Source organism: Stegodyphus dumicola, chromosome 7 (assembly GCF_044657685.1).
Source record: "Stegodyphus dumicola isolate Sdum_Otavi_A_Nest chromosome 7, ASM4465768v1".
In the NCBI taxonomy this organism is placed as follows: domain Eukaryota; kingdom Metazoa; phylum Arthropoda; class Arachnida; order Araneae; family Eresidae; genus Stegodyphus; species Stegodyphus dumicola.
The window spans coordinates 123,015,516-123,028,684 of NC_140774.1; the positions used below are offsets into that span (position 1 = coordinate 123,015,516).

At 33.3% G+C, this 13,169-nt stretch overlaps 1 pseudogene; it reads left to right on the forward strand.

Annotated features, from left to right (window-relative positions):
* The first annotated feature begins 10,845 nt into the window (after window positions 1-10,845).
* Window positions 10,846-11,533, forward strand: LOC118182131 (heat shock cognate 71 kDa protein-like; annotated as a pseudogene).
* The last annotated feature ends 1,636 nt before the right edge of the window (window positions 11,534-13,169 follow it).

A 13,169-nucleotide genomic window follows, 5' to 3' on the forward strand; every position in this document is an offset into this window, starting at 1 on the left:
GGTGAATCGGGATATGCCAGAAACCAGATCTCAAATCAATTGTAGAAAATACTTTTGCTTTACTTAATTTGTCTAACAAAGTGTCAATGCGAGGAAGAGGGTTTGCATCTGTTTTAGCCAGGGAATTCAATTTTCGATAATCTATACACAATCTAGTTTTCTTACCTTCCTCACGTTTAAATACTAAAGTCACGGGGGACGAATATGGGCTACAACTTTCTTTAATTATACCTGCTTGTAATAATTGATCAATTTGGGTCTTAATTTCCTCTTCTTCCATAGGGGATGTTCTTTAAGGTCTTAGTGATACAGGCAAATCAGAATTTAAATTAATTCGTTGAGGTTCAATATTAATTTTTCCTACATCATACTTATTTTTAGAAAACACAGATGAATAATCATTTAACAATTTTTTAAGTTATACTCTTTGTTATCGACAGTATTAGAAACAGCATTTTTCACATAAATGTTAGACTGAGAAACTAATTCCTTTGGATTTGTAGTCCGATATTTACAGGTTGGAAAATTTCTTACATCATCATCATTATTAACACATGGATAAACATTTGTTGTACCACCTTGAAGTTGGAGGTATAGAGATATGGGTCGGCTGTCAAAATGGCAGTCAATAGCTCTCTGTTTAATTTTTAAATTACTACAATCAATACTCAACTCAAATAATTTGCATTCATAAAGTCCTAAAATTACATAATTCAAATTATTATCAAGAACAAACAAGGTAATTTGGTTACTAATCCGTCCAATTTTCATTTGTATACAACATATTTTGTTAAAGATTATGTTTCCTTTAGTTTGGGTTACTGAAAATGACCTAACTCTTTGTACTTTTAAATGTAATTGTCTAGCCGTTTTGGAAGAAATTATCGATATGGTGGCACCACTGTCTACAACACACTCTAGACGTTTCTTATTGGGCAAATATCCCGACACCTTTAATAGTCAACTACTGTGAGGGGTTTCTGGGGTTGGTTCTATTGCAAGGGGCGTAACATTAGGTGTATCAGATCTCTCCCCTCTGAAAGGACAAACCTTAAACCAGTGAAAAGCATTTGGGATTCCGTTCCGGGTGCAAAGTCTACAGGGACTGGGTGGCAATGGCAATCTATTTTGAGAATTATAATTATGATGGCTTGTAAATCCTGGACCACTGAACCGATTATAAAAATTACTTGGTCTCTGAAAACGTTGGAAATTGTTGGGTCTAGGAGAATCTTGTCTCACAGTAGCTGAAATTCTACTTCTATTAAATCGATTGTAATCTTGGGGACTGTTCCCAATCGGAGTAACAAATCTGGGAGGTGCACTTTTGATTTGTTGATTTTCGCTAATTTTAATAAGCTTATGGACATGAGTAAGCCAAGAGATAGGGTCAGAGGGTGCGTTGACCGTCATTAAGGATTTTAATTCTATAGGAAGGCCATCCGTCAGACCCTCCAAGATCATTTCATGAGTTAGATTTAATTTTTTACCAATATCTAATTTTTTGCGAAAATATTGCGTTATGTCCTCTATATGATTGTACTTGTAATTGGCAAAAGGACCAAACGTAGTTAAAGTGGGGTGGAAAAAATGTTCTTTTAAAATTTGGACTAATTCCACATATTTAGTAATTTTATGGCAGTTTTTGACATATACGCTAGGTGCATTACCTTTTAGATATCGAGCTACATTATTAAGCTTGCACGTTTCATCTTTATCTAAATGAGTTTTGTTAAAGTACTCAAGCCATGAATTTATATCCATATCATTCTGCGCGTCAAAGGGAATTATACTTGTTTCAGGTTCAGCGCTAGCTGCCCTTAATGAATCATGAGGATCAGAGAGGTTTTCGTTAGCCATTATTCTTTCAATAATACTCTCATAAATAAAACTAATAATACTAATTCAGAAGTCAAACAACAAAAATCAGCATTATACCTACAAAATTTTCACAGGACTAGTTTCGATGGTTTTACCGAACCATCATCTTCAGCTGCAAAACCGCAAATGAACAAGATAGGAAATAATGCATTTTGCTTACAAACGTTTTGTTTTCTATTCATTTCAGTGAGGGATTTTTCTGCTGTTTTGTATGTACTTTATTATTGCTCAGTTAATTTAGTTTGATTTTCTGCATTGTTTATCATGCCTTCATCCGTTAATCGTTTCACTAAATTATGCCTGAAACGGCAAAAATTCCTGAATCATCTTGACTTTTTACTTAAATGTAAATGTAAAAAATTGATCCCCAATTTTATTCAAATCAAAATTAATCAAAAACTTTCGAGTCGCGTTTCAAGAATTCTGTTAAATTGCAAGCTTGCCTTTCTTCGGTCCGTGATAAGGGATACACGTCAACAATTGTCCAAAGTTGAACATGAACTCTATAAGCTTCATCTGGAACTCGCTAAATCATATCCAAAATTCACTGGCCTTGAGCAAAAGTCTTGGTCTAGAACGGAGAATGCAGTTAACCGTCATAAAAACACCCTTGCAGTTAAATTCGAAAAACTTCTTTTACAGTCTTCCAGTTCAAGTAGTTCAAAAAATCTTCCCATTGTAAACATCAAGCCAATAGTTAATATTTCTAATGTTAGTCTTTCAGAAAAACAAGAGAGAATTCTAAAATATAATTTTAACTTCTCACAAACCTGTAAACCCTCGATTCCAAAGATTTTGGCTCCTATCGAAAAAGCTTTCAAGTTCAGTAAAGTTTCAGATTCACAGAAAGAAATGATTAGGCATCTTATCGCTCATAATGTGAAATTCAATAATAAACCTTTGAAACCAAATCTAACTGCGAGAGAAAGAGCTACAATGCGCGAAATTCATTCTAACCCGGATTTTATCATTTCAATGGCCGACAAAGGTGGCCAGATAGTCGTCATGGATAAGAACACTTACATCGATGGTGTCACTAAACTCTTAAACGAAGGACCATATAATCCGATCCCTAAAGATCCTTCACCTTCGGACTTATCCAAAATAAAAACTGCGATCAAATTTTCGCAAATCATTTCAAGCAACTTAAAACATTCGCTTATCCCATCTGTTGCGAATTGTGCCAGATTATATGCTCTTCCCAAAATTCATAAAAGTGGTATTCCTTTCCGCCCTATTGTATCAAATTTAGGTACTGCCTCGTATCCTTTAGCTAAATATTTAGTTTCTAGATTTTCCACTCTATTAGACAATAACATTTACACCATAAAAAATTCAATAGAGTTTGTAAAAAAGGTTAAAAACATTTCTCCTAGTAATTTATTCATGGTTTCTTTTGATGTAAAATCATTATTCACCAATGTCCCAGTGGAGGGTGCATTAAGATGTCTAGAAACCAGACTTCGCGAATTTCATTTCTCTTGCATCGAAATTGATGAGCTAATTTCTCTCACTCAACTCTGTTTGAAACAAACACATTTTGTTTTCCAAAATAAATATTACAAGCAAACTGAGGGATTAGCCATGGGAAGTCCCCTCAGTCCCATCCTGGCTGATATCTACATGCATTATTATGAATCAAAATTGTTTGAAACTTTAAACTTCCCGGCATGGTTCCGCTACGTAGACGATACTTTTACCCTGTTTGAAGGTAATAAAGATGATTTAAATAGAGTTCTTTCAACAATGAATTCTATTGATCCTGCTATTCAGTTCACTTTTGAACTTGAGACTTGCAATTCTCTTCCGTTTCTCGACATTCTGGTCACACGTAACACATCCAACTTCAGTACTACAGTTTACCGTAAACCTTCATCGGTTTGCCTTCCACCACACTTTAAATCATGTCATCCGACTAAACAAAAGTTAGCTTCATTTTATTCCTATGTTTTCCGTGCTCTTCAAGTTTGCTCCTCCAAACTAGCCCTTGATGAAGAACTAAATTATTTAAAAGCAATAGCTATTGACAGGGGCTTTTCACCCAACATTATTAATCAAGCAGTTAAAAAATTCTCATCTCAACACACTAAAAGCCACACTCTTATTTTAGGAGATTATAAAAATTCTGTTGTCATTCCCTTCTTTCCATCAATTAGCTATAAAGTTGCACATATTTTGCAGAAATTTAACTTTCGGGTTGTTTATTCTCCCATCAATAAAATTCCAACTTCTATACTCAAGGACCCCATTCCGGATATGAATTCCTGGGGTATTTATAGGATTCCTTGCCAGTGTGGTTTAATTTACATTGGCCAAACTAAGAGAGCCTTAAAATTTCGCGTCAAAGAACATGAGGCATATGTTAGAAAAAAGGAAACACAGAGGTCTTCTGTTGCTCAACATTGTTTGTCCGAAAATCACACTTTCAATTTTTCTGCTGCCAAAATTATTCAAAAAACATCTTCCATTGGAGAACTGGATTTTCTAGAGGCATTTCACATTCATAAAAATCTTTCTGTTCTAGTTAACGATCCTAATTCCAATCCAAATTTGCCTTCGGCTTTTCGAGAAATTATGTTTTAGTTCTGGTTTCGCCAACAGATGGCGCCACTTGCTTATACTTGTCCAGGCTTTCTTATCTTATCTAATCATTATTTCCTATCTTGTTCATTTGCAGTTTTGCAGCTGAAGATGATGCTTCGGTAAAACCATCGAAATAGTCCTGTGAAAATTTTGTAGGTATAACGCTGATTTTTGTTGTTTGACTTCTGAATTAGTATTTATTCGGCGTGTTATTGTGTCTTAAAACTAATAATACTTTCATAAATAAAACTAACTCAAAAATAATACTCTTTAAATTTTCCCAAAACAATATTAAAGCCAAAATACATCCTTTAAATACCAAATTTAAAATACATTTATACCAAAATAATACCTTTTAAAATTTTCAAAATAAAAACACTATTATTAAATCAGTAATTATAATTCAATAGTAATAATATCATTTGCATCGCCAATCTTTTTACTAATTGCTTCTGTTTGACTTATTGTGACGAGAATACGAGTGATGAAATCGACACGAAAATACACATTTTTGTGCACTCTTAATTAGATTTTCGCAAAACACGATCAATCACCACACAAGCACAAAGCTCTCGAGAGCAACACACAACGCCGTAGACGTAGGGAAAGATTTCCATCCTCAAAAGTAGGTCAACGGTAAGAGCACATTTGATGAACGACGAACTTTCGATGGAAACACAGATCACGCATCACAGGGGGCAGAAGGGTGCTTCTCTGGACGTAAAATAATCTGCAGAATACCAGAATACAGGTAACAGAAGAATGATTCTCTTGAAGCAAGAACGCCTAGAGAAAAATGTAGAAACATAGAAGTCGCACAGCGGCAAATTCATCTTAAGTGCGTAACATTTTATCCGTATAATCCTTGGGGTATCTTCTTTTTTAGATAATCCCTTTGAAGGTGGTATCCTACCGGCTTTCTGAAATGTAATTTCTCATACATTATTTGTTTTGTGCTGCCGGGGCAACAGGAATGAGACAAATTTTGGAATATAAAGTGGTAGGTTTATTTTAGCATCCATCTCACAAGCGTTCTCCTCGTACCTTTAGCAGAAGCCCTACTTATACATATGTGTGCGTCACGAGGATCCGCCAATCAACGATATTAATTGAAATCACGAGGTGACGCTATACGCTATCTTCTCATCAGGAGTGTTCTTAAGGACTTTATGTAATATGACAGATTTATGAGTTTGGCGATTTGGCGGGCGCCAACAGGTTAATATATTTTATACTAAAGAAAGGATTTCGCCAAAATTTAGGAACAGGGATGCAATTTAGGTAGAGAATCGCCAACACGTTATTAAGCAATATTAATAAAATTTAATTTAATCAATTGATTTAAAAATATCATTACAGATTAATAAGATGCATCATAAGACGCGCTTTTTCGGTATGAAAAATGCAAGCTAAATTCCGTTAATCGGCTCTGCAGAATTGAAATTACAAAACTGTCACCTTCTAGTTCCCTGTACGAATTAAATGAAGAACTATAGTTGCGAAAAATTTAGGGTAGCAGATTTTAAGAAAAGTATTCATTTCTACCGCTTTAAATCAATTGGAATGACTTGTTTTGGCATAGTATCTGGACATAAAATATATGGCGCACTTTTTTATAAAAACGGATTGTAAAATAGATTCAGCACAGAGATTAGCGGTATTTTCAAGTATTTTCGTTTCGTGAGATACGTATCTCGAATAACTCGAGAATGAGTAGCCGTAGAATGTTTTAGTATACGGGAGTGCTATAACATCTAGTTGTACTCCTCGCTTTTTCCTTGCAATCGGTCACTTTAACATGTATAAATATATATATATATATTCCTGTCTTCTTACACCGGCTCGTTTAGCTTTGTATTTTTGTTCTTATATATTAATAAATTTTGCATTTTTGCCTTTTAACCCTTTAAAAGGTCGATTTATGTTGTTCTTATATTTCGGTTATGGATTTTACACCTTTCGTGTATGCGATAGCTGTCGAATTATGATCAAAGTAAAAGTGATAGTAGGCGTAACGAGGCCAGACACTGTTATTAGAACTGTTGATTAAATCATTTGGTGCGCCAACTTCCATGTCTTTTTGCAAAGGTAGACTAAACATTAACTTTCAAAACTGTACACCAAAAATTTTGGTCTGTCTACCTGTTGGTTGAGTTGCTTGTTTGGACGCAGAAACTGTAATTTTAATTGTAAAAATTGTTTTTAACTGAATTTAATGTTTTAGATTTTTATATATTTTACAGTTTTCAATGAAGGTGTTTTGAATCTCCATTGATTTTTGCTACGCCGCGAAGTGAGAACTGAATTAATTGAAATATAAATATATATCTAATTAAAATTCGAGGACACAGGGGCAAATCAATTGAAGCAGAAATGTCTATAAATTAATAGTCCTTACAGGGAAGTCGTGTGGTATCGAAATCAGATATTTTGTTGGGTGCGTGTGCCTAAATTACATATACGTTCATGTCAGGTAAGTAGTGACGGAAAACAATTATTATTATTTATATTAATAAGAATCAAAGGGTTTCAGTAGGAGGAAAAGCGATGTGAGACTTTTTATATCCAATATAATATTCTGAGATTTTAGAGGAGACACAAAAGAAAAGTTTAATTAAACTCCCACTTCCCTTAACTCTGTGATTGTGACCCACTAAGTAGTATAAAGATAATAAAGATTTCCATTTTAAGTCACATGAATTTTTTCAGGCATGTGTGTAAGTGTTAGAATGATATTCAGCTAACAGCTTTAAGCAGGCGCATAATTTAGCTCTGTTCGTGCACCGAAGATGACATATAAGTCCCTTTCTCCCTTCCACTCTCTAGTCATAATCTGTTGGACGAGAAAGTGACCATCGCACGAGCGAATTTAAATCCATTCGCTGAATCCCTTAGTAATGTAGGCGTTCTGAACACTCCATGTTGACTCAAATTATTATATCTTATTTTTGAGGAATGTAGAGAATTGAAACGTTATATTCTATTCACTCGGTTTACCATGTTCAGAATGTTTGTTATGACTGTCGTAACCTGGTATGATGTCAGAATGTTGTGTTTTGTGATGGTTTTGTATGGAAGCATATTGTTGAGCTTATCATTTAAAGGCCTTCCTAGGCATGAATACCTTCCCACTAAGAATATAACGCTGATATAAGTTAATTTTATGCTAATCAGTTGATTTTATCTTAAATAGGTGCCTATTAAAGAATTAAAAACATTTTTATATATTTTATATTGTGTTTATATTTAAATTCATTTTCACCTAACCAAAGGTAGAAGAAACGCTTTGCATGAGAGTCTACGGTAAACATGATATTCTGCGCTTTGCACTCATAAAACCAGGAAAACATCAAGTTTTGAAAGTATTTTTTCAATTGAAATATATGTTTCCCATAATTTTCGTTTTAATAATAATAATAATCTTTGGTTATATATATATATATGAGGATTACGTTTATGTTTTGTATCACAAGAAACCCCCAAAAAATATTTATTTGAATATTTATGGGAGCGGTAGTTTAGCGTTCGTTCTTTTGTCCGCTTTTCCGCTTCCTCTTTTACCCAAAAAAATAGCAAAGATCAGAGATATTAATTAAAATCTCTTAAAACGCTAATTTTCGCCTTAATCTTTCCGAATGGCAACAGTCCTGATACAATAAACAATTGCAATAGTGATACAATAGCATTATTGCTGATATAATGAGAGAGAATTATCGATTTGATGCGATTTCATGAAAAAACATACGATAAAAAAACATATTCCAATTTTGAAATACTCCCTTCGAGGTACATTGGCTCTTGCCTAGATGCACCTATGTACCAAATTCGTAGCCCTGGGTCTATTAGCTTACACGCAGCATGAACGAAAGACACACAAAGAAACTTCCTTTTTATTATGAATTATATATCAGAAGATCTTTCATTGCTACATATTCAAAGAATCCTTTCAATAAGATTTGTAACAACCAAGTTACCAATAATTGTTTTTCAGCTTCTGTTGAATTACAACAAAGTTAATGAATACTTTTTTAACAATGCTTATCAACCATAATCATTAGAGATATCAACTCTAGTGGTGCTAAAATCTTACGTGTGGATCTTATTTGCTTAAATATATTATTTTTATTGCTAAAATCGAATTGGGACCATTTTTAAAATGGGCTTCTTTTTGTTGACAGTACTGTGTTACGTTTTTATACCAACACCGTTGATCGACAGCCTATTGGGCATACTTATTTGTTTTGCGACTGCCTTCATCTTGTTTCCTCGAAGAGAAGAGAAAACTCGGAAAAGTAATGATGAAAACACCATTAACCGTAATGAACGCAACCTTAATGCCGGAAAGAAGGTACATAATGTAGATTTCCTTGATTCATATGCTGATATTAATGAATTTAATGACGATTCCTTTGAAGTGGATATAGACAATGACACCGATTTCCTCCAAGTTTCTAACGTAGCTTTTGATAATAACCATCTTAATTTGCATATTGATAGTGCCACTGACCACATCGACCTTTTTCAAAATGATTTCGATAATAATCCCACTGATGTGTACCTTTTCAGTGATGTTAATGAATTTAGTTACCTTCATCAAGAAACAGAAAAGAATTTTGATTTTCCAAAACCTTATAACTCAGGTAATCAAACAGGCATGAATACCGCTACAACCACCTTTAACCAGGAAGAACTCAGTTTGAATACCTCTATTAAAGCATTGGATGCTGAAGGCTTTGTATCGCATAACGATCTTGGAGCACAAGGGGACATCGATTTCGGCAATCTCATCAACACAAATAATGAAATAGAAATAAAAGGCAAAATGGATCATGTAGACAGAATAGAAGTGAAACCAATTCAAGAATTTCAAGAAAGCCTTATTGATATCGTCGTTGATACTGTTGCTGTTATCTACGTTGATGACGAGAATACTCAGCCTCCTTCCTCACATCGTAGCCGGCGTTTCACATTTTCAAACCTAAGAAAAGCGTTACTCAAATATTTTTGCTCTAAGAAAATTAAAGATAAACATAACACTTTAAAGCAACCTATAAGATCTGAGCTAACTTGACATACTTTCAGTTTACATTCGTCATAAATTTGTTCGAAATGACATCAATCTGACAAAAATTGTTCATTGACACACCAGAGACTTACTAAATGACGATCTCGATGATTGACCAGTGGCTGGCTAAAAAATTGCACGCTGATTGACCAGTGAGTGACTAAGTGGGGACCTCCTTGACGGACCTGTGACTGATAAAAAATTGAGCTCATAAGCTGAATTATATTTATTTAATAAAAAATCATTAAGTGGGGAGCCAAGGATGCGGCTTGAATGCGACTAAACTGTGCATTTTAGCCAAACTTAAAACCCTTAATTAAAGATTAAGAACTTTTTTACGTATATTTTTGCAATTAATGGATTTTTTTACTATTTTTATATCATATTCAATTTTAATGCTATTTATTTTTACTTATTTGTTTATTAATATTTACTTTTGTGTTTTTCGCATTTTCTTATTGTTACTTTTTACATTTTATATATATTTCGTCTTAATATTTTACTTTCCTTACCATTAATTTTTATATTATTTATTTTATTGCTATTATTATTATATTTTTGAACTTGATTTACTTATTTTTAAATTTTTTATTTTATTTTTCATTACAATTTTATTTATTATTATTATTTCAAAAAAAATTTTAACGCGTTATAATGTTTAGACTTTTATTCAAAATTAAATGTAAAATTAACACTTTTGGCTCTCCAATAAAATTTGAATCATTCGTCTTTTCATCTCATTTGTATTAAGGACTTTCGTTTATTATTATTTATTTATGATTCATTATAATATTCAAAGCTTTATTCTTGAGACACTGCATGAATCATAAAATATTGCCCTTTCAGGCAAAATTACGAGACTTCAGACCCCCTTAGGGCGGAGTCTATAAGTATAAGTATAAGGGCGTCGTCATTTCCTCGTAATCCATAAGTATATCCAAATCCCAGAGAATGATTTTAAATACTGAACTATTTACTTAATAAATTCTTGTAATATGAATTCGAATTTCATGTAACTGAGAAAACTTTCTTTGGGTAACCGAGCTCTTTAAAAGGAGATTAATTCTTACATGTTAACAATTTGTATATTTTCCCTTTCGCATTTTTATTTTTCGAGTTTGTTCAATTATTAATTCTTATTTTAATTTCGATTATTTTTTATAATTGTGTTAAAACTCTTATACGAGGTTGCGATTATTAATATTGTTGAGGAATTGCCTTGCTTTGATTCCAAATTAATATTGGTTTTAGGTGTTTAAATTTATCTCTCTTCCATATCTCTCTCTCTATATATATATGAAATGTAATTTCTCATACATACTGCCTGTGAAAGGGCTAAGAGAACCCTATCCTCAAGTACTCAAGCCAGCATCGAAATTGATTCTCTCTTTGAAGGTGTAGATTTCTATTCAACCATAACAAGAGCCCGTTTTGAAGAACTGAATGCTGATTTGTTTAGAAGCACATTGGAACTGTTGAAAAGGCTTTGCGAGGTGCAAAGTTAGATAAAGCTCAAGTCCACGATATTGTCCTGGTAGGTGGATCTACTCGTATTCCTAAAACTCAGAAGCTACTGCAAGATTTCTTTAATGGTAAAGAACTTAACAAAAGTATTAATCCAGATGAAGCTGTCGCATATGGTGCTGCAGTCCAAGCTGCAATTTTGAATGGTGATAAATTTGAACAAGTGCAAGATCTGTTGCTGTTGGATGTAACCCCACTGTCTCTAGGGATTGAAACTGCTGGTGGTGTAATGACTGTTCTCATCAAATGTAATACAACCATTCCAACTCGTCAGACACAAACATTTACAACTTACTCTGATAATCAACCAGGTCCAGGTGTCTTGATCCAAGTTTACGAGGGTGAACGTGCAATGACCAAGGACAATAATCTTCTTGGAAAGTTTGAATAACTGGCATTCCTCCTTCACCTAGAGGTGTCCCACAGATTGAAATTACCTTCGATATTGATGCCAATGGCATATTGAATGTGTCTGCTGTAGATAAGACTACTGAAAAAGAGAACGAGATCACTATTACGAATGATAAAAAAAGGATTTCGCCAAAATTTAGGAACAGGGATGCAATTTAGGTAGAGAATCGCCAACACGGTATTAAGCAATATTAATAGAATTTAATTTAATCAATTGATTTAAAAATATCATTACAGATTACCCCCCCCCCATCTGAAAAGGCTTGCAGTCGCGGCCGTCGACCCAAGACAGTCCAGATATTGAGAGCAGAAAATTTAGTTATTAGGAAATTAAGTGAGTAGGAAAACTGATTGGATTTATCTCAAGGCAACAAAATGTTTACATAATATATGACATAAAATATTTGAATATAATGAATACAGTATATAAAATATAATAAATGATTAATGAAATTATAATATAGTAACTAAGTTCAGAACAAATAAAGCACTAATAACATATTGGTGGTTAGCTACGCGGCAATAGGAAATAGTAATATAACTGAATTTGTAAGTTTATATCTTAGGGCATGCCATTCACAGTTTGTGTAATCATTAGAGTCCGTACAATCATTAAAGTTGTCATTCAGGCTCATCTTCAGTCTTTTACTGGTCTTTGGAGATCTCCGGATCATTTAATTAGCGCTAGAATTATGGATTAGCATTGGCACTGAAAACATTTGAGTTTTTATGTCACGATACTAGAGCTCTTATACTCTTGTTGAAAATACACATTTTGCTAGGTTTTTAACATATTTTGTCACTCTATTTTTCTCTTATTAATGATAACAAAACAAAATTTAACTTCCAACATCCATACCAGTTTTTTGTACACGATGCTGCAGAAACATAAAATGAAATTCAGAAATTTCAACAACTGAAATTTAACTTTTTCAACTGTTGCTACAATTTATAACACAAACATAAGAAAACATGAGCTCAAGGAAATGTGAGGGTATAGTACTCTACTTGTAGTATAGCCTCAATTGAGTGTTTCCCACACGGAAAGTGTATTGAACCTGAATCTCAAGTTTGAAGGAGCCCAGTAAAAGAAAAGGCCAGACAAACTTTTCAGACACTCAGAGATAAATCAACTATTAGGGGGACAACAGGATGAAAACTAAAAGAAGGGTTATGGATAGTTTATTGATTTATAAATTTTGATTTTTATTTCTCGGGTGGATGATAGAACCTTAATTTTGACGCATGTACAATATCAGTTGGTTTCTTCGCGTGAAAATTTTCCCTGTCGATTTCATAATTAACTTCAGATAATTTATTCATAATCCGATAAGGGTCTGAATAGGGTGAAGTCAATTTTCTAGTATTTGGGTATTCAAATTCCTCGTAAAGGACAAAATCTCCAGGTTGAAATTTAGATTCTACAAATCTGATGTCATATCTAGTTTTATTCTTTCGGTGGTATTCGATAGTTCTTTTCTTTGCTAAAGCCCTTGCTTCATTTAACAAGCTTTTCTTAACTTTAACTAGTTTCTCATCTTTTTTATTTCAATATGCAAAAATACGCAAAACAAAAATGTTTATAAAACATTTTTGCAAAATTTTTGTAATGGTTGATAAAGAGGAATTGCCGGTCACATTTTAAAATAACAATTTAACTGTAACCATGAGAGATAGCAGTTCCAGCTTACCTCAATAAACATTG